Here is a 23101-nt window from a genome sequence, read left to right as displayed (position 1 = left end):
TTGTCTTGCAATTTCTAGGTTTCTGATAGGTCGGAGAGGATTTTCTTTGGTCCCAGTGTTTACTGCTGAATTGGAACACACGTCAATCAGGATTTCTGCCACAGCCCTAATTTAGGGAAGCCCACATATTTATCTCTGAACTATAAATTTACCTTAAAGGTGATTCCATTGTCTGTTTGGAGTCTGGTTGCTGCTTACAGGAGGCTGATAAACAGTAATCAGGTCTTCCAGGCAAACACTAGTCCAGTGCTCTGATCTTTTCCTCATCTATTAAGGTCTGGAGGTTAGCTCTTATTTACAGATCACATGTAAGACAGGAGCTTGTACCAGGGTCACAGATAGTTCACAAGAGGTATATTTTATATTAATTGCATACCAGCTGTTCCATAGTCCATAGAAACAAACCATGTGAAGAGTCCAGACTAGCACCCATCATTACACAAGCTTTTCATTTGCATATATTGATGTCCTTGGAAAATGTTTGCTAGTATTCTTTCTTCCCCTTGTAGACTTTAACCAAATTGACTTGGGAAGATCATAATCTGGCAAAAGAAGAAAGGAAAACATGCGAAATGGGGTAGCAGAAGAAAAGGATCCTAAGTAAGAAGGAGGGCTATCACTAGATGATACAGAAATAATTTGAGCATTTATTACTAACGTCGAACAAAGTAACATCGATAAATGACAGCTTTGATGAGTCTTTATTGCAAAATTCCTTGCGCCTCATTAAATATGAAGAATGCAAGAGTCAAAAGACAAATCTCGACATACCACTAATGAATGACATAAAAACGAAAAGACAAAGAGCAAATCAGTGCATTTGGGAAAGCTGGGCTACAGCAGGAAATGTGCCTAATGTGAGTTAAGTCTTTTTAAAAGATCAAGAAGGAAAGAGGAAGATGATGTGAAGTACATTGGCTGTTCCTTGAAGAGCCAAATTGTATTCACAAATTCATTACCTGGCAAAGACAGAACTGCCAGCACCAAATTTTTTAAAAATAATAATGGCACATTGTAATAAGAATTTGTAGCTTTCAATGCACACGTGAATTGTGCATGTCCTGCAAGAGAGGAAAGGCAGTTAGTGTGGTGTGCTGGCATGGGGATCAGACTAGGACCTGGAAGAATGGACTCCTACTCATTGATGGGCTGGTTGTCCACAATTTGTCTTATTCCCTTATAAGGCCATCTACGTTGGTGGTCACCATCACATCCAGTGGTAAAAACTCCATAGTGTTCAGGGATGAGGGACCCTTTTCAGCCTGAGGGACCATTATCCCTTTTGGGCAACCTTCAAGGAGTCATATGCTAGTTGTAGATAGGGTCAGAAGCAAATGCAGGCAGAACACTGAATGTGAAGCTTACCTTTGCAAAGTAGACCAGTTTCATACTTCTTTTATTTATGTATGGAAATATATCAGCCAGTGGAATAGGAATCCTTCCAAGAATCAGCAGACCACATTGCTGGAGGAACAATGCAATTATGTTTAGTATGCAGAAAATTTGCAACTGTAACCAAAGAATGGTAGAATTATCCAGATAGAAAATATACCTTGGTCATCTCATTAAACCCTGCGCTTAACATAAGATCTTCAATATCTTCAATATCTGCCTCTGCTTAAATACCTGAAATGAAATACTCTACCACTTCCCAAGGCAGTCTGTCAAGCAGTTCTTATTGAGAGGAATTTTCTACTAATGTTTAACTGCTGCTTTCCTGTAATTTCCACCCATTGGTTCTAGTCTTGCCCTTTGGAGCAGCAGGAAGACACGCTTACTGCTACTTAAGTATGACGTCCCTTCACGTATCTGAAGATCACTATTACACCTGCTCTCCATCTTTTCTCCAGGTTGAACATACCCAACTGATTTTTACCAGTGGAGGAGTGTTGTAGTTCAGTGTAGACAGACAGTTAGACAACAGAAATAAATAGTCTGGTAATAGACTGCTGGTTGAAATAATAAAGAACATTAAGGGTTATTACTCCTGGAAAGCAAAGCCATTCTGAGTGCAAGCTTACATGTGCCATCACAGAATCAAACAAAGGAAGGTTCAATGCAAACACTAAAGGAAGAAGAAAGAATGCAAGACAAGAAGCTAGTTACCCAAGAAGGAATCGGTGAGGGAATAGGTTGCATTTCTGTCTCCACTGGTTCAAGTAACTGACTACAAGCATTGTTGCTTAACTCCCAACATGGAAAAGTATTCATGTGCTACAGATTACTATTTACACCCAGTTCTTATGAAGCTGTCTCTTGCTGATACATCTGAGCATAAGATCAGAGGGGCATCCTACTGACATGTTTTTATTTGCTTCCGTTTCTAAACAGCCGATACTGCTGTGACCAATAACCAAACCCCCAAATTACCATCACTCATTACATTCCCTATTTGGGATGGAACAGGTGCATCAAGTAGTAGCACACACCTGGCCCTTTTCTGATCCGACAAGTCTTCCTGCTTTCCGGCTGCTTCTTGCATCCATCCACCCATCCATCCAATTATATGTGATCAAATGTGTGTTTTGGGTCTGTTAGTCTACAGCAGTAGCCTTGTCATTGCAGGTGTCACTCGGCTTGCTTGTGCAGCTTCAGGAGAGATTTTCTCCTGCCTGTGAATTTATGCAGATCCCACTCCATAAAAGACATTTTATCTGTAGACTTTGGCACTGCAGAGAAGGAAGAGAGGTGCAATAGAACTACGAGAGAGATGACATAGCCTGCAGTGTTCTTGCTGATCTATGCCTGCACTCTGCGATACTGTAGTTTCCATTCCGCTCCCTTTGCCAATGTATATCATTCCTTGTCAAACGATTCACTGACTCCAGAGTCTATGGCAGCTTAAAAGCTGTATCTTTTTTTCTTTTCTTTTTCTTTTGCCAGGGTTACTGCTCTGCTGTCTTCTTCTTTTTCAAATTCACTCCTCAGTTTGTTTTTGAGAAAGAAGTGCTTGTAGCTGATAAGTATTGGATCCTTCATGAGCTTATATTTTCAGCGAGGCAGGGAACACCATTGCCATGATTCAGATCCAGTGCCATCATTAAAGCTTTCATAACCTTCAGGCTGGGTCACTGCATTGCATTCTGTCTGGTTCTGCCTTGAGGGTGGTTTGAAAACTGCTGCTGGTGCAGAATACCCTGCGCTCTAGCACAGTGTTGTCTTTCCAAGAATTATTTGAAGAGCTGGTTTGGAGTGACCTGCAAAGCCCTCAGTGGCTTGGGCTGCCCTCTCTTTTATGCTTATGTTGGCTGAGAACTTTGGGGTCCAAATGAACCATACAAGCTATACAAAAGCTTAGAATTATCAATGCAAACACAGAAAGCTGATGTAAACTACTGCTGGGAGATCCAAGGGGAGTTTACTATTTCCCTTGGAATCCATGAAAAAAGGCTCAGGAGCATAGCACAATGGGGTCTTTCCTCTTTGAAAGCAACAGTTTGGTAGAATGGTCAAGGCAAAGTTTCCCATAGTCTCTGACTAATTGCAAGACGCTGTAAGATTAATCTGATTTTGTCAGATAATCAGAAACTCACCAACCCCCCATCCCACTGCTTCTACATATAGCTTCACTCATACCCTTGAGATAGGTTTAACATTGTTGTTGTTTAGTCGTTCAGTCATGTCCGACTCTTCGTGACCCCATGGACCAGAGCACGCCAGGCACTTCTGTCTTCCACTGCCACCCGCAGTTTGGTCAGATTCATGTTTGTAGCTTCGAGAACACTGTCTAACCATCTCGTCCTCTGTCGTCCCCTTCTCCTTGTGCCCTCCATCTTTCCCAACATCAGGGTCTTTTCCAGTGAGTCTTCTCTTCTCATGAGGTGCCCAAAGTATTGGAGCCTCAGCTTCACGATCTGTCCTTCCAGTGAGCACTCAGGGCTGATTTCCTTAAGAATGGATGCGTTTGACCTTCTTGCAGTCCATGGGACTCTCAAGAGTCTCCTCCAGCACCATAATTCAAAAGCGTCAATTCTTCGGCGATCAGCCTTCTTTATGGTCCAGCTCTCACTTCCATACATCACTACTGGGAAAACCATAGCTTTTACTATACGGACCTTTGTTGGCAAGGTGATGTCTCTACTTTTTAGAATGCTATCTAGGTTTGCCATTGCTTTCCTCCCAAGAAGCAGGCGTCTCTTAATTTCGTGGCTGCTGTCACCATCTGCAGTGATCATGGAACCCAAGAAAGTAAAATCTCTCACTGCTTCCATTTCCTCCCCTTCTATTTGCCAGGAGGTGATGGGACCAGTGGCCATGATCTTCGTTTTTTTGATGTTGAGCTTCAGACCATATTTTGTGCTCTCCTCTTTCACCCTCAATAAAAGGTTTTTTAATTCCTCCTCACTTTCTGCCATCAAGGTTGTGTCATCTGCATATCTGAGGTTGTTGATATTTCTTCCAGCAATCTTAATTCCGGCTAGGGATTCATCCAGCCCAGCCTTTCACATGATGAATTCTGCATATAAGTTAAATAAGCAGGGAGACAATATACAGCCTTGCCGTACTCCTTTCCCAATTTTGAACCAATCAGTTGTTCCATATCCAGTTCTAACTGTAGCTTCTTGTCCCACATAGAGATTTCTCAGGAGACAGATGAGGTGATCAGGCACTCCCATTTCTTTAAGAACTTGCCATAGTTTGCTGTGATCGACACAGTCAAAGGCTTTTGCATAGTCAATGAAGCAGAAGTAGATGTCTTTCTGGAACTCTCTAGCTTTCTCCATAATCCAGCGCATGTTTGCAATTTGGTCTCTGGTTCCCCTGCCTCTTCTAAATCCAGCTTGCACTTCTGGGAGTTCTCGGTCCACATACTGCTTGAGCCTTCCTTGAAGAATTTTAAGCATAACCTTGCTAGCGTGTGAAATGAGTGCAATTGTGCGGTAGTTGGAGCATTCTTTAGCACTGCCCTTCTTTGGGATTGGGATGTAGACTGACCTTCTCCAATCTTCTGGCCACTGCTGAGTTTTCCAAACTTGCTGGCATATTGAGTGTAGCACCTTAACAGCATCATCTTTTAAAATTTTAAATAGTTCAGCTGGAATACCATCACTTCCACTGGCCTTGTTATTTGCAATGCTTTCTAAGGCCCATTTGACTTCACTCTCCAGGATGTCTGGCTCAAGGTCAGCAACCACACTACCTGGGGTGTACGAGACATCCATATCTTTCTGGTATAATTCCTCTGTGTATAATTGCCACCTCTTCTTGATGTCTTCTGCTTCTGTTAGGTCCTTACCACTTTTGTCCTTTATTATGGTAATCTTTGAACGAAATGTTCCTTTCATATTCATATACATACAGGAACGTGGTGGAAGTTCCTAGTAGCATTTGAACAATGGAGTTTTTAAATTCAGAGATATGTTGCTTGAACATGATTGGTACTAGTATTGGAAAAATGCAGAGCCCTGGCTTCGTAATGTTATAGGTGAAGTAATGTGGAATTTAGAAATTTAGAATTTAGACTTAGAGATGAACAATATTCTCCACAATTTGGTCTTCACTGCTTCCAAGAGGATGGAGCCACTGTAAGAACACAATTCTTACTCTATAATAAAATTGGTGTCATTAATGCAGTAACATGAAATATTAAACCACAAGGTTGTGGTGAAAGAAAATGGAGATACCTTTAAGAATGTGCCAATCCTTAGAATCACACATTTCTGTCCCATTGAAACACATGATGGTAGAGGAAGAATGACTGAAAGCAGCATTCAGGAAATGGAATTATAGGGCTGGGAGACACCCCAGAAGCAATCTAGTTCACCCCCCTTGGGAATATCTAGCTGATGACCAGACTTCTGTCACCCCTCCCTGATTCAGCATTCAGAACAACTATTTGTTTTTATTTTGCCCATCTGTTCTTGCAGGTGGAAACAGAATTATGCTAAAGAAATGCAACATTAAAAATATCAGATTGTCTTTGATATATTACAAATCACCTAAAGTTTTGCTTTTGCTGCTCATACCAGCAGCACTAAATGAAACACATCCCAGAATGCAATTCCCATGCATTCCCTTTAAAAGGGTGGTAGACAGTAATGGCAAAGTGGATAGTTAGCGTGCTGTGTAGACTTATTGCAGCATATAAAAATTGAAAAATAAATCACTTCATACAGACAGATGTACTTCGCTGCTAATTGTAAACCGCAGCATGCCCTTGAAAAGCAATTCAGTGCACTTTCTCCAGTTCGAACATATGTCTTTTATGCATTATCCAGATAAGAGTTGTATTTAGGTCAGCCGCAAAAGCCAGGATTTTTCAAAAGTGACTGGCTTTTGGATTGGATATTGAGTGCTGGGTGCGAGAACTGTTAAAAGGGACTGATTTTTTAGAAAGTGCTAACAGCTGCCTTTTAAACAGGTGGCGACTTTTTCTGCGGAAAAAGTGCCTGAAAACACGAGATACTCTGAAAAACATGATCAGAGAATCAAAAGAGATGGGAAAGTACCTCATCTTAGAAGTAATATGATTATCATTAACCAAACCCTAGCAAACGTAAGGCATGCTCTAGAATTTGCTTCCTGTTCAAGCATCATTTGACCACTGTGTTTTTTGCATTTCTGGAGCCAAAGAGACATGTTTACCATCAAGTTCATGGGTAAGGGCCCTCAGGCCAAGTGGTCAAAGACTGCTCTCCATCAGGGGCAGAGGAAGGGGGGTGCAGTGGGGGTGGTCTGCGCCTGGTATCCCCACTGAGGAGGGTGACAAAATGTTGGGTTGCACTCACCACGGGGCCTGCAGCACACCCGAGCCATGTATCTCTCCTAGGAGTGACACAATGGCTGGGGCAGCCCCGGGCTCTGCGCTGCCCCAAACAGTCTGCCTGCTGCCTCACCCTCAGCTGTAGGGCGGCTGAGTGGGAGGAAGAAGGCAGACTCCTCGGAGGCCCCGTGGTGCAGGGCACGTGCATCACCCTAGGCTTGCTCCGCTGCTGCTCTCCATGCCTCTCTGTCTGGCCCCTTAAGCCATGACCCCTTCTCTGGCCATACCACTCTGTCCAGGTTATGCCCCTTGCTGACCTTGCTCTGTGACCTTTTCAAATGCTTTGACCTGGGCTGAAAGTAATTCCTGCAAAATAAAGCCAGGGCGTGTTTGCCCTCGTCCATCCTCCCTGAAGGGAGTGGATGTGGGGGAAGGACATGTGATGGCCTGACAGCCAATAGAGAAGAAGAGAGATGGTTATAGAAAGCTGCTCCTCCCCGTGCTTCTTCCTATTTGCCTCTTGCCAACCTGTTGCATTTTAATAAACATAGCATTCATTCCAGTTCTATCTCATGAGTTTTCTTTTGAGTATGGAGGTCAATGTGTCCCTGGGCTGTAATAATTCATCTTGCTTATTTGGATGGAGAGGTGGAGCCTATTGTAGAAAGGCCTGAGGGGAGACCCGGGTTCAAATCACTACTCCGTCATGAAGTTTAGTTGGTGACCTTGGGCCAGTCATTATCTCTCAGCTACCCTACTTCATGACTTTGTTGTCATGATAAAACAGGGTTGGGAACTTTGTATGCTGCCTTGTGTTCCTTGAAGGACAAGTGTGGTAAATGACAGCAACAACAGAAGTACTGCCAATGGGTAGGAGATTTCCAGTACCTTTGTCATCACACAAAACTGAATGGAGAGATTCAGATCATCTGTGCAATGTGAGATGAATTCCAAACCAACTACAAAAAGTTTGGGGAACTGCTATCATTTGGAATCCCTGATTCAAAGGATAAGCTGCAATAAGCAATGTCATAACAGTGGAGCACGTTCAGCACCTTGCGTTAGTTACATGAGAGACTGGAGTTCTGAAGTGAACTCTTTAGCTGCTGCTATTAATGTATAATGGCCATTCTTCAAAACAGATGGGCAAGGCTACACACATTTTAAACTAAGTAAACCTTGGGCAGAAATCCAGAGGCTAAACGGAAAAGCGAGTTTGGTGAATGAATGGTTGCGGTTTTCCCCTGACAAAAAGAAAGTTTTTGCTCTTAATACCATAACTCTGGTCAGAAAGGCTGGCTGCATTTTCCAAGCTTGAGCTCAACCTTCAGCATCTTTTATGCCGGGTGGAGTGCAGGTATAGTTGTACACCTTGAAAAAAGCCTGAACAGATGTATAGATATCATACCAAGATACTTCTTTGAGATTGCTATATACTTCTTAGGAGTATATAGTAATGGAAATTATGCTCTTCCCTAAATGATGTCATTCCACTAAAGGAGGTTTAATGGACTCAGTGCTCATCATAAACACATCACAAATAAATTGAATTCCCATTTTATCCATGTTGAAATGTGTCTAGATTGTATTACTGTACTGCAGTGTTCTCAGGGCTGTATAAAACAGTGGCATCATTAACATTTATCGTTCTTACTGGTAAAGAGGCAGATGACATACAGGCTACTAAATGATACTGTAATTCAATTGCTGGCACATTAGGAACTTTAACATATTAAGGCTTGTGATATAACTTTCAATCCTGTAAGTCTGTCAGTAACTAACAAATGCTGAATTATCTCCTTCCTTAGACATACACCATTGGAATCCATTTAAAGTACTTAATGATGTATTAATAAACCATGATTTTCCAGCAGAGTTTTCTGAACTCCACTCACTGGCGCCAGTGCCTGCGCTGCCAATCAAATCAGAATGTCATCATTCCCTCAGTAAATAAAGGTTAATTGGATGTACAGTTGAAAGGATCATGAACACGAGTAATACCTGTGATAGCCTTGTTCTAGGTTTAAAGGACTTGCTAGCTTTTTCTAAGAGCACTTTGTTTTCTGGCCACATTTATCTAAGGCAAAATGGTTTTTTAGCTAAGAGTATTTGTCATATGCCTTCCATATTATATGATGGGCATCTCTACTGCTATCTTCTGGTAGTGTCTTACCTCTAAATGAATCATAGATAGCCACATCTCTCAGAGAAGGCTTGGAGCTCCTTAGAGGGGAACGAAACAGTGACCTCTTGATAAAGTGTCATAAGGGCATCACGACTGCTTATTTTGTTGACGTTTAGATAGTGTTTTAAATCTATTATTTTTTAATTGATCAGTTATACCATGAATTGTGTTCACTTGCCCATCCCCATTAAATGATAACTATCAGTAAGTCTGCTAATGATGCTTCCTCTGTGCAACATAAAAGAGTGTTCCAAATTGCATCACTGTCATCAGTATAGTCAATCTTCATATTCTGCTTACATGAAAAGATACATTGCCCCGGTTCACACATAATGCTAAACCATGCTTTGGGGCAAAGGGGCAACTCATGGAGAGAAGCTCGTGAATATTTTGTTCCTGCTCTGCTCATGTTGCTGCTGTGCTGCTGTGAGCTAAACCATGGTTTGACTTAGGTTTTGTCCAAACCCTGGTATATGGCTTGTGTTGTCTCAATAAAATATTAATTGCATTTTAGGTATAACAGTTCAGGCATTGAGTCAGGGCAGTGCCCACATACCCAATGTACAACAGCAATTTACAGCACTCGGAGCCATATCACATGACTGCTTCACTATAGCTTTGCCAGGGCACAATCTTTCCTCCCACTTTCATTGAATGAAAGAATAATGTTCTACCCTACATTCCAAAAAGGCTCTTCCCACTTGTCAATCTAAAGATGAAATGATGGCATGCTGCCTTCTAATGAATCCAGTTGTCTGAAAATGATGATCTTCTTCTGCAACAATTATGGCTGCATGAACTGTGGGAGCATGGCTTCAAACAAAAACGCTGAAATAAGTGGGTAACACCGAGAAAGAAATAATGAGGTTTTCTTTCCCAGTTAGAAAAAGAAAGGTTGCCTCTTGTCCCCTATTATGAGGCTGACACATTAATGATACAACTGCTGCGGGTTAATCCTGCACCCTTGGTGCACTGACTTGCAGCAGTCTCTCCTGGAATGACAATTAAAATACTTGACAAATAGCATCTATGAAAGATTCTGTGGCATCCATGGATATGCATGAAAACTTATGATTTTGGGGATTGGCTTAAAACGGCGATTCGGTCTCCTTCAAAAGTTCCATTTAATTGGAACACAGCACTAACACAGAGAGTGTTAATGGACTAAAAGGAGTAGATACAATCTCAGGGCTGGATTAGTAGCATACAATGTGAAAACAACAGGTTCTGTGATCATAATATTCCTTGGCATGAAAGGTTCCATTTAGATCTTGCATTAGAGTAAAGGAGTCAACTCCGAGACAGGAATGGGGAACCCGTGGCTCCGCAGGCTCTCTTTCATAGTTGTCCTATGACTCCCATCATTCCTGACCATTAGCCATGATGGTTGGGGCTGATGGGAGTTGGAGAGAGGGGGTGACTGAATGTGTAAATCGTTATTCATCTCAGGTTCTCATTTTTCCAGTCCTAACTTCAGTTTCCCACATTTCCACACCAAGTGCTGGGTGAGGACCAAATTTGGACAAACTACCACAGAAGGAGCACAATGTGTCCACCACCAGAGGTAATACCCCTCCCCTAACACTTCATATACCCCTTGAGGAGTATGTTGCTACCATCATAGGCTTGAGGATTGAAGCCATAATCTACTATAATCCCCAGTTATTAGCATGCAGACTAGGAGATTTGGTGATGACAAAGCTAGTTTTAAAAAACAACAACATTTGAAACTAGTCTTCCTCATTCCTCTTCTTGTGGCTTTTTAAAATTTTCAGTTCTTCAAGTTTCCTTATCTTTGGTCAGGTACATTGAGCTTCCCTATCTCTTTCTGCTGTCCAAATTGGCTTTTTTTTGGGGGGGGGGACCATACTTCCTGTCTCTGACTGACAAGAGGGGCTGTATCTGGCCAGATTGATTTTCTCTCTCTGCCTTACACATTTTCCTTTTAAAATGTATCCTGTTTTAATACCATTCCATGTCTCCTACCCCCCTGGAATTGCTACCTTTGTTACTTCAATATTCTCTTTTATTTTGCTTCCTGACTTTTGCTCTAATTTATAGTTCTGTTCCTTTCCCTCTTCCTTCCTGATACCACTTTGACCTTTGCTTTCTCGAAGAGTTTGCCACCTCTAATTCTCCAACAGCTACCAGCAAGTGTTTGTTTCTGTTATCATGACCCAGACTCTAGATTTCTAAGGCACCTGCAGGAGGATCCACCAGAAAATGTGCCAGAGAATTAAATAGTACACTGCCTGTTCATGTTCTTTGCAAAGTTTCAGTCTTATGGTATACAGTGGTACCTTGAGTTACAGACGCTTCAGGTTACAGACACTTCAGGTTACAGACTCTGCTAACCCAGAAATAGTACCTTGGGTTAAGAAGTTTGCTTCAGGATGAGAACAGAAATTGTGCTCCGGCGGCGCAGCAGCAGCAGGAGGCCCCATTAGCTAAAGTGGTACCTCAGGTTAAGAACAGTTTCAGGTTAAGAACGGACCTCCAGAACAAATTAAGTTCTTAACCCGAGGTACCACTGTATAATGGAACCTATTCACCAACTCAATTGTTTCAACATATTGAAGAAGCTCTTGGGGACCTTTTAGAATGTAATGTTCAGGCAAGATAATTCTAAAAAATAGTGGTCATTTAGGAGAGATGTCTTTCATACTTACACTGTATTCTTCATAACCATGATGAGTAGAAATGGATGGTTTTGTAATCAGATCTTACTTTTGCACTACTACATACTCTAAGTTTATTCCTCAAAGCAGACTTTCGGCACCTGTGGGCATAGATTATGAAGGGGGCGGTGAGTGTATGCATGCCACACCCACTTCCAATGTGCCCATCACTGCACAACCCTACCAAGCCTTCCATGGTGAGCATGAAGGTCTGAAGGGAACATCAAAGCACACTTGGAAGCCTCCCCGCAATCAAGCACTTTTGACTTATCAGGGCTCCTGTTCACAAAGAACCCAATGGCAGTTACAACCATCTCTCCTCAGAAGTTGCTGCTCAGTGCAGGACCCTGGAGGCAAGCTGAGCACAGGGGCAGAAGAAGGGGGTGTGGTGGGGGTGGGCCACCCCGGGTGTCACCCCCAAGGGTGTGTGTGACAAAATGCCGGGCAGCACTCACAACGGGGCCTGCAGCACACTCGAGCCACCCGTCTCTCCTGGGAGTGAAGTGGTGGCTTGGGCACCAGCAGGCTCTGTGCTGCCCCAAATGGTCTGCCCACCACTTTCCCCTCAGCTGTAGGGTGGCTGAGTGGGAGGAGGCAGGTAGACTCCTTGGAGGCCCCACAGAGCGTCCTGCCCCGGCTTGCCCCGCCCCACCCCGCTGACGGCTGGCCTTGCCCCTGGGCATAGGTCACATGCACCACCCCAGGCACCCAATCAGCTTGCTCCGCCACTGGCTAAGCATGCAGACAATTTTGGGAATGCCACTGGCACATATGTGCCCATTCCCCCATGAAAAATACATGAAGGCATTTGCTTAGGTAATTTGGAATTCCAAGGGGGAAAATTGATGGAGAATTTTTTGGAATTGTCCCTCTTTTATAAGAGGCATCAGAAAGCAAATGGAAAAGCAAGTGTACCTAGTCAACACCACAATACCTGTGCTCCAAGGCCCCCAAAGTATGAGAAGAGTTCTACAGCCTTAAACACTCAGTGCAATAGTTACATCTGCTGTCTCTGTTACATGGATCTAAGTTAAATGTAGCTTTTCTTAGTTCATACAAGTAGCAAATATGGAAATTAACAGTAACTTTGGTTTGGACAAAAGGCTAAAAAGAGCACAACAAAAAGCAAGACACTTGCTGATACAATTGCTTTTGTTCTCTATTCTTTTCCTTTATCTATTCCATATGTTCAAGTTTATTTCTCCTTCCTATCTCTATTGGAGATGAGGCCCTAAAGGCATGAACTGCTTTTCCCAGTGCTTTGCAAAAATTCCCCAAACTCACTGTAATTGTTTCAAGCATCTATCAGAGAACATTCACCTCAATCTGGAGTGCAAAGATGCAAAAGGTCATCTTTAAACTTGACCTCAATACCTGGCAAACAAACAAACAAATACATTTCCAGAGTATGGCAGAAAGTTTGGGTTCCTCTGTGATTAGCTCACTCATCCTCTTCATTATTTCCCAAATTTGTCTTTCTTCTCTAATACTTCAGGATTGTTCTGTGATGGATTACCAGTGATAGATATGTGTGTGTCTATCTATCTAGCATCTATCTATCATCTATCTATCTATCTATCTATCTATCTATCTATCTATCATCTATCTATCTATCTATCTATCATCTATCTATCATCTATCTATCTATCTATCTATCTATCTCTATCTATTTATCTATCATCTATCTATCTATCTATCTATCTATCATCTATCTATCTATCTATCATCTATCTATCTATCATCTATCTATCTAACTAACTAACTAACTGTGAATATTCTATCTTGCTTGCATCTTGCCAAGACACCCATGGAAATTAAGTTGGCTTCATAGTTTTACCTACTCATACCTGGATTCCTCTCTACATTTGGAAAGGTGCAAGACTGCACTGCTACAGATCTGGTAATACAAAATTGTGTACTTAAGGTAGAACTTGTATCTGTGCTACTTGTATGTAGTAGTTGGAATGCTTCTAGATTCAGTGCTCGCTTTTCAGCAGAAGGGAATAGGAGCAGCGTCTGCAAGAAGGTCCCAGAAAACTGGGATAGGCTTTCAGGGAGGTAGGCCAATCTGAAAAGCTGGACCAGACACTAGCAAATTAAAACTGATTGCCTTTACACTCAAGAGGAAGGGTGGATAAATAGACTTTAGGCTTGGACCAGCTAGAATTTTTCTTAAAGAAGTAGCGAACAGGCAATCAGTTGAGACACAATGCCTTCTCTGTACACCATTTACCCATAATTTCTGATGGTGGCACTTCGTGAGACTGAGGATATCCTGGACGATCCCACCCCCTAGACTACTGATGGTCCAGTTCCCTCAAAGGCTGCATGGGCATACAAAATTTATCTCAGTTATGTTTAGCAAGGGTAAATTAATGACATAATCTTATACCCAAAATTCCATCCGTTCTCCTTCAGTCCCTATAATGTAGCAATCTATTCTAGAATTAGCAGGTAAAATTAATTCACTTGGATTTTCTGAGGACTTGTTTTTTTTCCAAGGAGGCCTGATTATCTTAGCCCTCCTGCTGAGTGCTCCTTTTCTCCAATTTGAGGACACAAAACCTCCATCCGTTTACCAACATGTGTTCCAGTTATATGCCTACAATGGGATTTAGGAAGTCTATGATAAACCTTTGATTTCTACCATGGAAACATTATTTGCTTGCTCATTAAATCCATTCCCCACTCTTCTTCCCTGAGAGTACCCTGGGCAGTTAGCAATAACACCCTATGTTATACTTGTACATTAATCGGGAGACAATACTTTGAGTTTCCCCAAGGCCAGTTCAGATGTACTGCATTCTATTGCATTGTTTGAACTGCAACATCAATGAAGTAAAAATTCCATTATCTCCAGTACTTGAACATTTCCAACTCACATCTACATTGCTCAGGAGAATGGATGGCTTTCACATCTGTTGTATTATTTACTGAAGGAATTGTTTTAGATCAGGGACATCCAACTCCCAGTAGACTGTGATCTACTCACAGTATAGAAAAACTGGCAGTGATCTACCCAAAGTTGTGGAGCTTTTTTTTAGGAAGCCAAAGTTGTGTAGCTTTTTTTAGTAAGTCAAAGTTGGGGGTGGTTGGTTTTTTATTTTATTTTTATTTTTATTTTAGATGATACTGTGATTTGAAAGTGTTATAAGCCAGCCTGAGTAGTACATATATCCTAGAAGGTTGGGATAGGACAGAAACAAGTAAATAAATTTAAAATAAATATGAAAACAATATCTGAATGCTTCCACAGTAACTGCCTTGTATAGAGATTTCAACCATGCTTTGGGATGTGAACTAAAACTCACATAAGATGGTAGGATTTCATTCTAAGTTAGCTTGTTTAATTTCTCTTTTGTATCTGAAACATGACTAGAAGGTTGATGTTCTTCCCAAACTTTCTATTTGAGTTTAAGGATATTCTCTCACATTTAGCCATGATCTTGGGCCTTGATATTTTTGTTCTGTAGTCTATAGTCACCATTGGGTTGTATCAGTTGGTGCCATTGTGCAAGGATGTTTGATTCAACAGGATGTGTGCAGAACCAAAGAAAAGGGCCCATTTTTGCTGATTCCCTCTCCTCCCTGAAGCTCACTGAGCTCTCTGAAAATCTATTCTGGAGGGTCCTCCAGTGCTCCATAACAGATACTCAGCAAAGTGATGCAAGGTGTGGGGGCAATGGGAAAATTGGTAAAAATCCCCTCTACTTCTCCATTACCAGATACTTGATGGGTTAGGAGGACTATTTTGTATAATTGAATTGAGATACCTTGTGAATACTCTTTAGAGTTACTTCAAAGTAACATAGACATCTGGCATTTGTGAAATGAACACACACACACCATTGCTTTGCTTTTTTGTCATTGAAAATCGTTGGATAAGAAGATTTTTAAATCATGTGTACTTGCTCAGCTACTTATCTCATGAAACCACATTATTAAACTGTCTCTTCAAGCCCAGAAATGACTTCAGAAAGGCCAAAGAACTGTTAACAATTATAATGCATCTCATGTATAGAGAGCTAATTGGTGCATCTCTGTGTGTACGATATATATTTTCAATATGGCAATGCTTTTATTTTGGCACCTCCTGGTAGATCTGGGGGAAGGAGGGAAACTGCCAGAGTCTCAAGAGTGAAGGTTGACAAAGTGGTGTCCTTCAGATGTTGTTTGACTGCAACTCCCATTAGCCTCAGTCAGCATAGCTGTAAGTCAAGGATGATTAGAGCTGCAGTTCAGCAACATCTGGATGGTATCCTGTTGGTTCCCCCTGCCCAAAAGAGATGCTGCCAATCAAAGCAGATGATAAAGAGCAAGATGGACCACTGTTCTGACTCTGTATAAGGCATGCTCAGATGTCTACATAAGCAGCTTAAAAATGGCTGCAGAAACATGGATCTACAATGACATCTGAAGAGTGAAAAAGATTTGGCCTCATATCCAAACACTAAACAGGGATACTTGCACTCACATGTATAACGTGAGAAAAACTAATTTGGGGTAAGGAAGTGTAAACTCTTTACTTTGGTAGACATAAATCCTGTAATATGTTCCATTGACTCATCTCAAGGAAATTAATTGATTTCCCATTTCTAGTTTCAGTCCTGAAGATTAGATTTTATTTCTTTCAGCACCTTGTTTTTTACCTAGGTGAGTTCTTTAAATAATCCCATTAAGCCCCTTTGGAAGCCTCATTAGAGCAGAAATTGACCATTAGGGAAGGTGAGGTGTTCAGGTGGCCCAACACAGTAAGTTGTTTCATGGGCTGTAGGTGGAAATTGTTTCATGCCTTCAACACGCCTAAGGTGAGCCAGTTGTTCTTTATGTACCCAGTGTATTGCCGTCGCTGCTAAATATTACTTGATCAGTGCATTTTGATCTTTTAAATTGAAATGGCTCTGCAAACATGAAATGTCACAGCCCCACAACAAAATATCAAGGGAAAACATCTCTGCAACCCAGCAACACAGTGATGAAGCTAGGGAGATAAAGACACTCTCGCACACACAAACATTGCCCTGATAAAAATAAATCTCACCTAATCACATAGCACAGGATTTTATTGTAAAACATAAATGCAAAAACAATTATGAATCTAGAAAGCCAGCAGCTGCATAGAGGACTGCATAATGTATCATACAAATTGTCGTAGAGTTGACTATTTTCCTGCTGGGCAGATTGTGTGAGTGTGAGATGCTTTTTCCCCAAACTGAAAAACCCTAGAGCACTGCATTCAGCCCCAGAGACTGAGCAGTGGGTGCCGTCCACCCTGGGTGTCAACCCTAAGGGGTGTGTGACAGTGCTTCAGTGCCCCCCCCCGGCCCGCTCGCTGTGGGCGGCGCCCCCCTGGGTCGCTCGCCGCTTACCGCAGGTGGTGCTCCCCTGGGACACTCGCCCCGCCTCCGTGTGGTTAGCCCCGCCCCCGTGCACACAGGCCATGTGGCTAGCTCCGCCTCTGGCTGCATTCAGCCCCAGAGCCTGAGCTTCCCCACTCCTGCTGTAAGTTAACTTCATATCAGCCGGACACAGCAACTCACAACAAGAAGTTGGTGAGAGTGCTGTGGAGAGGCAGCCTGCAGCAGACAATGAATAAGGCAACTTTAGGAAGGAGGAAAGCTGTACAACTATACATCACTTCCCACACAGAGTGCTCAGAAATCTGCTTCTCTGTATGCCAATATCACCCTCAGGATGGAAACTGTGGTAGTAAAGTCCACAGGAAATCAAGCCCAGTTGTATAAATGTAGGTACTGCAATACAGTGCACTATATGTAGATTACCGGACAGTGCAGAGTGAATATTATAAAGGAAAGGAGACAGAATGATTTCAAGTAGAAATGTCACCCTAGCAGCAAAGCTGGAATTGAACCAGTGACCTCAAGATCTAATAACAAAGGTTTTCATAACGGAAGTCAGAGGAGCCAAGGTTGTATAGTTTCACAATAGCCCCAAACTCATTTATAGTCTGTAGATAAGGGAAAGAGTGGGCTTTTTCATCAACCTTTGTGAAGGTTACATGTAGTTCGTGTGGTGCTGAGCCTCTAGGAACACAACAAGAGAGAAGGAAACCCTGGTCTTGATGAAATGGATGGTTGGCAGTTTTTAGGGGATTCTTCAAGTTTACCATTTCTCCCATAAGAGTTTTACTGTGGAAAGGAATGTTCTAACCTCAGGTTGATTATCTTACATATAATGTCATTATATTAGTGTGTGTGTGTGTGTGTGTGGTCTCTAATCATTTTTCTCTGACATTCCTTCTCACTGTCTTGAAATTCTTTGTGAAATTAGGTGACATAACACATTTCTCTCCCACACTTACCTCTATTTGCTTTTCAGATTTTTCAGATAGAATTTATTTTAATATAGACTTCCTCTCACCTGGTGCTCTTCAAAAAATTTGGATGACAACTCCCATCACCCCCTGTCAGCATGGCCAATGGTTGAGGAAGATGATAGTTGGAATGCAACAACTTCTGAAAGGTACAAGTTTGGGAAAGGCTGTTTTACCAAGCCATTATTTAACTTGACATGGCATTTACAGAAAAGTATTCCCTTATATTAAATGTATGCTTATCTGCTACAAAAGGACTGCCAGAAAACAAAAGTGGGAACAGCTTTGCTTTAAAATGTGTCCTCTCAACTCTAGCTACAATGTTCATTATCATAATGTGGTCATTAGGATCATGTTCTGCTTGCAATAACACTGACATGCTTTTTTAGTCATAACTAATTCCTGTCAGAGGCTTGTGTAAATATAACAACATGAATTCCTCAATCATATTAGATCACTGGAATGTAAAGTTACGCGATCCCCTTAGGTGCATTGGGTCTATGTAAGAAAATATTAGCCAGAATAACGTAATAGTCATTGTACTGATATTGAGTCGCACTAACAGTAAATCATGTCTCAGACTGCAGAAATAATTCAAGCAGAAAGTGGAAATGAAATACAATAAAAGTAAGAGGGCGGGGGGAACAGTATATATAAGAACTTGCATGTTTTTGAAACTTGCAGTGAAAGTCAAATATGCATATTTATCTCCAGAATTCATTCGGAGCTCTGCTACCCAATGAATTCCTATGAAATAATATCTGAACCTTTATGAGTACTCTACAACAGGAAAGGAATGTCAATAAGGAAGCAATAACCCAGAACCTGCCCAATGAAATACCCTTTCTAAAAGTGGAATCACATAAGGTCAAACACTAATGTAGTTAATGTAGTAAAAAAGTATAGAAAGCCAAGAGTACCTGAGGAGAATGTGAAGACAAGCTGGAAGAATCATAGTCCATAGAACACACTGTCTGGAAATCTCTTAATTTGTATGTGTGTGTGTGTGTGGTTTTTTTTTAATGGGGGGGGGGAATCTAAAAAATCACTTAATGTTAATTTTGCAATGCACATATTGAAATGAAAAGAAAGTCTCATCATGTTATGGGTCAGTCACCTACCGAAAGATTTCTCTCACAACCCAGAACCTCCCCTCCCCCACAGTCTTTCTCTGGAGCAAGATAGAAATAGAGGCCTAATATTAAGTGGTCACTGCCAAAGTATTTTCTCCCAGAAAGAGTCATAGTTGTGGGGAAGTTTTGACTCAAGATCAAAGTGTCCATGCCACGCATTTTAAAGGACTATGATAACACTCTAAATAGTCAAAAAGAATTCTGGCAGCTGTAGTTTATTAAGGGTCCTGAAAGTTCTTAGGAAACCTCTATGTCCATCCTAGAGCTACAATTTTCAGAGTGGTTAAACAACCCATTCCCTTTTTCCAGAGAACTTGCAGCACTGTGTGTGGGGTATGAGTCTGGCAGCAGATCTCAGCACCCTTAACAAACAACAGCTCCCAGAATTCCTTGGGGGAAGCAATGGCTATTTAAAGTGGCATCGTAGTGTTTTATATATATATGGTGCTGATGTGGCCTAAGAATAAATGGAATGGTGGTGGTGCAGTGCTGGGAACAGAGGCATCAAGATCTTCTCTAAGAGATGCAAGGTCTGCAAAATAGGAAGTTGCCTCACATGTTCTGATGCCTTATACTTCAGCCTGGTTCTCCTGCTGTAGTCCACAAGCTGCCGGTCTTTCCTCTCTGGAACCACATGGCATTTTATATTTAGTGCCTAAGATAATAACCTACCCACATGAATGCAATTTTGTTCTTGCATTCAGGACCTGAGGGCAGTATAAAGTTGATTCAAGCACTTATCAATGGTAATTGAAAAAGTGGCGACCGTATGGGAATGCTGAAACCTAAGTGGAAGCGATTCATAATGCACATTCTCCAACATAAGCAGCAGCACGGAGAAAGGCGCAAAACTTTCAAAAGCCATTATCGCACTCGCTGCTTGCTGCAAAAACAGAATCGCCCATCTCAAAGCATACCAAACATAAAGGGAAAGCTGAAAAGAAGTACCGTAAAAGTTTTCTGTGATATATTTCATAAAGTTTCATAATATTGGGGTGGTGTGGGGGATGAACAGACTACCATTTATGAGTGTTGCTAAAACAGTTAATCTTTTTCAAATCTGTGACCCATTTTCAATCCAAACATGCATTTAGGAAGCCATCATATACATATACATATACATATATACATATACATATACATATACATATACATATACATATACATATACATATACATACATATACATACAGTGGTACCTTAGGTTACATATGCTTCAGGTTACAGACTCTGCTAACCCAGAAATAGTGCTTCAGGTTAAGAACTTTGCTTCAGGATGAGAACAGAAATCGTGCTCCGGCGGTGTGGCGGCAGCAGGAGGCCCCATTAGCTAAAGTGGTGCTTCAGGTTAAGAACAGTTTCAGGTTAAGTACAGACCTCCGGAACGAATTAAGTACTTAACCTGAGGCACCACTGTATACATATACGTGTACACACACACACACACACACACACACGGTGGTATTGAGGCACCACAAGGCCTATGCAGCCTCAACTTAAGATAGCTCCCCAGCCTGGCTTTGCACTGCAAAGTTTGCAGCAGCACGTGCAACAAAATGGTGTCTAGCATTCAAAAACGCCCTCAGCTTGCATTAACTAGCCACAAACAAGGCATGCAAGCTCCACCCCCAGTCGTTCTTAGGCTTCTTATTGGGTGAGCAACACAGCCAAGCAACACAGTTGGAGCCTTCCTCCTCCCTCGCCGGCAGGGAGGGAGGGAGAGGAGCTGCTTCCTTTGAAATTTAAGGGACATCATTTAAGGGACATTTAAGGGACATCCATCAATAACGGACAGCAGCGGGACATGGCGCTGGAATAAGGGACTGTCCCTTCAAATAAGGGACACTTGACAGCTATGTAGTAGACACAGGGGCCAAATACTAGGCACTGAGGTCTGTTAGCTTAAACATGGGTAGGTGAACAGTCAGGGTTTGCTTGATATGTTTCGGCACCTGAGGTAAAATGCTTCACTGTTGCTGCCATGATGGCTGGAGGCTGTGAGGCTCTGCAAGGGCTTCCCCTCAAGGCATTCCACAGAGCTTTGTCCCTCCACCCTAAGAGCAGGGGAGACCACCAGCAAAGCTGGGCAGCAGAATGCTGTGACTGTCTGATTGTCTGAAAAGGGGGCTTATTTGCTTTTAGATTCTCAAATATTAGCAGATATTATGTCTAGCAGCTGGTTCATATGATTTCTCGCTCAAAGCTTCCCAAATTCTGCCCCCTGAAGAGACACTTCCCCCCCACCTGGTCAAGGTGCATGGTATTGAAAGTTGGGGTACTTATTTTGGCAGGAGAGGCAGGAAACTCTACAAGCATTTCTTCCTGGGAGTAAAAATACAATAATGTTTTGCTGCCTTTTCATGACATCCAAAATCACTTCACTCTGCCTAATGGTGGGGCTGGACCTCATATGACAACACATTAGCTCCGAAATTAATTTGCTTTATAGGTTTATTTTGAGAATAAGCAAGGAGGAAATTCAGAGCCCTCTACACAATGATAATGCCGTCTAGAAATGATAATCATTACAGGCATTCTTAATAAAGTTTACTTTCGTTCCAAATTCATTTTATCCTGCCAGTCCTTGGCATTTTATTCCACAACATTGTTCACTGTTTATTTATATAGTCCCCTTTTCGATTTTTATGTATTTGTAAAGTATAAAACACTTCAGAACAATAAGTAATTAAAGCACTGAAATAACCATTAACGTTTCATAATAACCAGTCAGCGAAATAAATCAACCAGTATTACACCAGCTGCTAATCCAACATGTTTAAAGACTATGTGCCTACCTAATTAAAAAGTCACAACAGCACACCTAAATTGGCCAAGGACATAGACTCTGTGATCCACAGTAAATATCACATGCCTGCTTTCAAATTCTCTTTGATGGCCTTGATCCAGCTTGTCTCTCTAATTTATTATCTCCCTAGAAATTCTGCAAGAAACTTTATGCTCAGGATGCCCACCTTCTGTTTGTCCCTTCACCTTATATGAAAACAGTGGGTGCCACAGCTTTCCCTATCTTTGTTGCCATCTGGTCTGAGTTCTTGAGTCTCCATAAGCTTCAGAAAACTTTTTTTTTTTTTTTTTTTTGCCTTTGCTGAAATCACATCTGAAAACAAAGTCACTCCCTAGGGGAAAATTATGAATCCAGCATAAATAATTATTTCCTTTACTTTCTTTGTCACACTTGCATGCTACATATCCAAATACCATTGACACAAGTGTCGAGTATTCTCTAAAGGACGAATTATTCTCAATAGGATGAAATATTGCATTAGGGGTTCATCTAAGATATCTATTCCATACTTTGTTCTTGGAATGCAAGAAAACCAAGAATTGTAGTGCCAAATATAAACAAATGTGGAAATAGCTTTTATTCTAGTTATCTTGTGTGTTTGCAAAAGAGAGAATATTGTGCTTAGGCCAATGAGACCAGGAGCACAATGTTTAAATAGATTTAGATCACAGTTTTAGGAATTACAGCTATCCTTCAAAAACCACACTTATCCAAATTTGCAATGTATTTCTCCAACAAGACAATGTTTACAAAAATGAATTAGGGGAAGAGTGCCTAAAAATGAATATATTGGTGAAAATATTATAGATACATCATACTATGGAAGATTGCTTGCAAAAAGATGTACCTTAGTCAAAACCACATACAGAAATGTGCCAGTTAGGAGAAATTCACACTAAACTGCTGGTAGATTTTCATGAGGATATTTTTTTTAAAAATAAATAAATCTAAAATTCCTGTAGAAATATTGAAAATTGACTTTACGACTGAAAAAATGAGAAACAGAGAACTAAAATTGACAAATCCTACCATCCTTTCTTTTGACGATATGTATATTTATTTAATCTTTAACCTGGAGCAGAATGTTACCATTCTGGCTTTTACGATAACTGACACCCCCAAAGTCCCCACATAAAAACTTCAGCCATTTCCTTGACCATTGCAATCTTCCCTCCACCACTGTCCATCTAAGCATCGCCCTCGAGCCAGTGTCACCAACTGGACTCGTCCACCTCAGCCCCGACTGGGCTAGGCGAGCTGGA

General features: G+C 41.5%; 1 long non-coding RNA gene across 1 annotated transcript; it reads right to left on the bottom strand.

Annotated features, from left to right (window-relative positions):
• Positions 1–500: 500 nt before the first annotated feature.
• On the bottom strand, positions 501–22124 carry LOC310681029. The gene is made up of 4 exons (XR_014513068.1): positions 22006–22124; positions 17948–18042; positions 1366–1464; positions 501–542 (listed from the first exon to the last, which is right to left on the bottom strand). It is a non-coding gene; the product is annotated as an uncharacterized lncRNA (long non-coding RNA).
• Between the last annotated feature and the right edge of the window lie 977 nt (positions 22125–23101).

The sequence above is a fragment of the Podarcis tiliguerta genome (genome assembly GCF_965153285.1).
Source record: "Podarcis tiliguerta genome assembly, chromosome: 6".
Lineage (NCBI taxonomy): Eukaryota > Metazoa > Chordata > Lepidosauria > Squamata > Lacertidae > Podarcis > Podarcis tiliguerta.
Note: the sequence above shows the minus strand (reverse complement) of the source record. Positions and strands in the feature narration are given on the sequence as shown.